The sequence below is a fragment of the Miscanthus floridulus genome, chromosome 8 (assembly GCF_019320115.1).
Source record: "Miscanthus floridulus cultivar M001 chromosome 8, ASM1932011v1, whole genome shotgun sequence".
Taxonomy (NCBI): domain Eukaryota; kingdom Viridiplantae; phylum Streptophyta; class Magnoliopsida; order Poales; family Poaceae; genus Miscanthus; species Miscanthus floridulus.
This window is the reverse complement of record NC_089587.1, coordinates 18374871-18380227: the sequence shown is the minus strand read 5'-3', so window position 1 is coordinate 18380227 and position 5357 is coordinate 18374871. Positions and strand designations below refer to the sequence as shown.

Sequence of the window (5357 nt, the reverse complement as noted above, 5' to 3'; positions counted from 1 at the left end):
GACGGAACATTCCAGATTCACTGCCGATTCTCGTACCGCGGTGTTCCTCGCAAGCTTCTGCGGATCTTTTCAGCAGTCTGCAGGAGCCCGATGGATCGGAAACCGGTGCCAATGGGCAATGGCAGGTTTGACAGCAGCGAGCGAGACAGGAGATGGCACGGAAAACGGGCCTGAATGAAGGGAAAGCCCATCGCTTGGAGAAGCCGATCAGCCCAAGCAAACCAAGAAGTACGGGCGGCGTTTTCCACTAAAAAAAAACTTTTCGCTTTTTTCCCCTCTATCTAAAAAAACCCTTTTGGCTTCAGGACGCGGCGACGACTCGCCGGCGTCCGCCCAATCCGGCCTCCCGCCTCCCCCTCCCCCCGCTCCGTGCATGACGATGCTGACTTCCTCGACGCACTCGCCTTAGCAGGCGAGTTCTCCGCGGCGTCCGCCTCGCGAAATGTATGTGTAAGTTCCGTGCACTCTTCTGGTTTGAGTAACATCTATTCATCTCGTTTCTATGATGATTGATGGAATCGGAATACGCTTCCTACGTTTTCTGCGAGGGAGCTAATTACCCACATTGATCTAGTTTATCTAATCTTTAGTGTGATGCCTGACGCTAGCGGCCCCATGTAACGGTAAACGGTGCTTGTTGTTTTGAGATAGTCGTCGATTTTTTTCCCCTAAATGCGCAGAAAATGTTTCTCCTCTATTCCCCTGTGCCCGGAAAATGTGCTGTGAATTGACAACCATGGTGATGCGCATTTATATTTTGAGTGGAGAACGTATCAACCGGCCTGGGGACATGGACCATGGAGATAGAATATATTCATCGATCTGCATCGATTTACTCCAGATGTTCAGACTACGCCTCTTGTTGTAGTGTTATTGTCTTGGATATTGACATTCGTGCTACACCACGAAGGGGGAATAGCATTTGTGGAAGGCAGAGAGACATTGCTGAAAAGCACCTGTCATCTTTGCCACCGGCTTATGCTATGCAGGGTCACAGACTTCTTCATATCTGCTGTTTTATGTATACCTGGCTCACCAGTCACCACATAACATGGAGTGGTGTCAATCAATATGACAGGAGGAGGAGCTTGGAGGCTTAAAGCGTTCAATGATTGAGACTATCTAAGCCTCCAAGCTCTTCCTCCTTTCATATTGAACGCTTTAAGCCTCCCAAAGACCATGACCATAATCAGAATTACTTTCCCCTTGCCACTCCATTTTCCAACAAATCCATAGGAAGCGTCCCTGCAGTAGACATCATGATTCAGTAGCCTCTTGCAACTGTAACCAACAGAGAAACCCACATTCCCATATGCGCTGCATGCAACAATTTGTCACAAGAACCAGAAGTTAGTGATGATTTTCACGAGCGCAATCTAAAGACTACTACATTTGATTTCAGAGACTTGCCTGACAACTTCAAACAATATGCTGAATACATTGAAATTGAGCGGATCTGTGATCATTGCTTCCCTCTCAGTAATGCAAATTAGCATTACAAAGATAGCTAAATAAGACAGCTGGGAGAAGATCCAATTCTCTAATAGTCTTTTCCTTTTGTCTTTTATCTCAGCTCTAGAAGGCTGCTCATCATCTTTGGGTAAAAACGAGGTCTCACCAGGGAGATACCTACAGTGAGTTGGCGGAAAAAATGAATAAGTATTCACCATAACAATCCTCGCAAAAAAGTATTCATCATAACAATAGTTTAATGTCTCTGAATAATACTATTTGCTATCTGGTGTGTCCATAGGCAGATAGGTTACAGTCATACTATATTATCATCGCTATACTAGTCATGAGATATATGTTTTAGTTAAATACAAATATAGTTTGTTTTGTAATCCGTGAACATAGTAAGAATCACAAACTCACAACTTTACTATGCTACATGGCTACTTGTATACGCAAGCAAAGCAAGGATGATTTCTGCTCCAAAGCCTGTCATTTGTACTAAATATTTTTCTGGTGGAGGTAGTCAATCTATGGATTTTTTTAATTATGACTATTTTCATTCTAAAAAATCTTATGACTCTTTTGGTGGAGTGAGAGTAGTGAAGAGACTTACATCATTACAGTATACAAGACTAGGATTGCGGAAGAAAGGCTTGACAGATCAACTACATATTCGCCAGCATGCCTTGCATTAGTAGACTGGAAGAGAGCCACTGGTGGGAACAGACGTTGCAGAAGTAGTAGATTCGGTATCAACATAAACTGAGTAGCCCTTTCTGTTGGAAGACCCTTTTGTAACAGATTTAGCCCGCATGAAATAAAGATCAAGCATTGAAGTGAATACCTCTCCACCGATCAGCATTAAAATTGTCAATATGCAGAGCTGAGCACTTGAGAAATCCTCCATTTCAACAGTAGCCATGCTTGAGACAGTTGATGCAGATACAGAAGTAAACAATAAGTCTATGTCTTTCAGAGCATCTTGTTTATCTCGTGGCTTGATGATCTTAAGAGCTGCATATCCAGCAAATGAAATCAAGGTAAAATAAGTGACTTGGATGGAGAGTGGATTATTTTGACAGATGAACTGCCAAGGGTATTTCATGGACTTTTGTGCATATTTGCTAAAAGAAATCAACTTGGTGGCTAAAGATGAAGAGGAAATTTGGAGCTTTCTTAGGAATGCTACAGGGCTATGAACCATCTTTTTAGTTCTTGTATGGATCTAAACACTGAAACAGAATGTTTTCTGTGCACCCTTGGCTTGAAGAGCTGTACTGATGAGCATGCATTTATATAGAGAGACAATATTCTCCCTTAATGTGCACCTGTGATGTTTTCGTACATGTATTCTCTATTGGGAAAAACGATAAAAATGAACAAGTTGTTGTGATCTGATGTGGGCCATAGTGACTGAAGAATCTTGACTGCTTCACAGATTCAGATTGCTTATCAGAAGTTATCATAAGGTGAAGTGATAAGGAACTGATTCTCAACTTCATTTCTGAAACTATTCACAGGCTGAACTTTACACCCTAGTAACAATTGTACAATGAAGAATCAGAACGTCACTTCGAAGATGTTAAATGTTTCCTCATTTTGTGCTCAGCTTTAGGCTCGTATGAAATAAACTCTTTCCTCTCCCATCTTCAGAGCATATATGTTCACTTAAACATCAATGAACTTTCATCTTAGTAACTATACATATGTAGTCCTATAAATGGGTATTTGAACTCCTGTTTATGCCAATCCAATTCAGAGCAGATATTTGGTTTGCTCTGGTGCATATGATACCAGCGATTGATTTTTCCGTGAAAACTTTTACCTTTCTCTTTTCCTTAAGCCACACAAAATATCTAGCATAATATGTTCCAGGTAATTAAATGCTAATTCTTTTCGTGGCTGGTCATCCATGTTACATGTTAGATGTTGGACCTGGATGTCTGATCGCCTTGCACGACGAGGGCTTCCACATCCTACAACATGTCCTCACTGGTCACTGCGATCAAAAGGAAGAAACTATCAAGTATCAACCACCTCCTTTTGTCTTGATTTTCAGACGTGTGCTTATTTTCCGTTGGCAAAGACTGGTTTATTAGATTACATTCTTTTGGCTGGATATGGAATTTGTTCTCTGGAATGCTCGACACCATGTTCCACACTAGCATATACTCTGTATGAGGGCCAGGATATATATGCTAGTTTAATCGAATGAGTGGTTTGCATATATCATTTTGTGCTGTATTCGGCTATGAATGGTTATCACAGAATCCTTCCGGCACCGTAACTCTTAAGTTGCAATCCATTTGCGATAGGGAAATGCTAGCGCACGGACGTCCAATGGAGATGAATTCCATCGGATGCCTGCCCGCACGCTTGACAAGCCCGCCCCGCCGCCTGACCCGCCCCTATCCGCACACCCTGCCTCCATCCCCATCCGTTTGCCCCGCCCCTCCGCCCTATCGGCCCCTAGTGCGCCGCACGCCACGTCCACCGGCCATCGGCTCGTCGTGTCCTATTCTCTAGCGCCCCTTGACTCTCCGGACAGCAGGAAACACGTGCAACACGAAACACTTGAATGCAACATATGTTTGAAACAGATGAAATATCTGGAATATACACTTGCAACATATGTGTGAAAACATATGCAACATCCAAATAGAACACTTGCAACTTGCAACATGAAAACACTTGCTGCAACAGAAGAAGACTGAAACAGATGAAACGTTTTGAAACATACTGTTGCAACATATGTGTGAAAACATATGCAACATCCAGATCAAAACGCCTGCAACATACGTCTGTAAACAGATGGAACAGTTTGAACAAACGCTTGCAACATGCCTCTGAAACACTTACAACATCCCCTGATCTACTTTTGCAACATCCATATGAAACAATTACAACATGCCTTTGAAACGTCTGAAACAATTGAAACATACATTTGCAACATAGGGGGAGAGAGGCCTGGGCCAGTTGATTCCGGCCGACGGAGTGGGAACCGGCGGCGAGCGGCGGCGCACGAGCACCACCCAGCACCAGCACCAGTGGTGCGCGCGAGCACCACCAGCACCAGGCTTGGCTCGACGGCGACGGTGGGGGATGGGGGCGGGGAGCACCATGGCCGCCAGGGTGAGGGAGCTCGGTTGCCAGGGTGAGAGAGGGTGCCGCTGGGGTGGGGAGGGCGCCGCGTCGGGGTGGAGGAGAGCCGCCCACTCCCCTGCAACACCACCGCGCCACCTCCATGGATCTCGCCGGAGGCGAGTGGATCTCGCTCATGCTCCATGGATCTCGTCGGAGTGGGGGAGAGGGCCGTCGGATCTACAGGCATTGGGGGCTCCCGGTGAGGACACCGGGGTGGGGGAGGACACCGGGCATTGGTGCGCTGCGGCAGGGGATGAGGAGCGCGGAAGGGTTAAGGATGGGGAGGAGGAAGCGAAGAGATAAGTTTTTTTAAGATACATGCGGGCGGGGAGCAAGCGGCGGGGGTGAAAAAGCCGTCCGACGTTTGTGCGGTTCATCGGACGCACGACACGTAGCATTGGAGACACTTTACAACACGATTATTTGAAAAAGACTTTTAACGACCAAACAACAAGGAAAAGACTCACCCTAAATCACCTACCCTATCTAGTCCGAGAGCTTGAAGTTTCTTAGCTCCGGTTAGGCACCAGAGCATATAGTCATCCCTAAATTGTCTAAAAAACTCGCTCACAGGTATTACGGTGCTTTCAAAGCAACCACACAGTTAGAATGATGAGGGAATTTGTTCCTTTCCTATACTCCTTACTGATCATGCAGAATACCTTAGCCCACCAAACAACAAAACATAGATCATTGTGTCCAGGAGCTGCACCTCCCAAACCAAAGGCGACAAAATACTGAACCAAACTTGTCGTGTG

The 5357-nt window shown here is 45.2% G+C and overlaps 1 pseudogene; it reads right to left on the bottom strand.

The window, feature by feature from the left end:
* Window positions 1–729: 729 nt before the first annotated feature.
* Window positions 730–2893, bottom strand: LOC136471262 (cation transporter HKT1;3-like; annotated as a pseudogene).
* Window positions 2894–5357: the final 2464 nt, after the last annotated feature.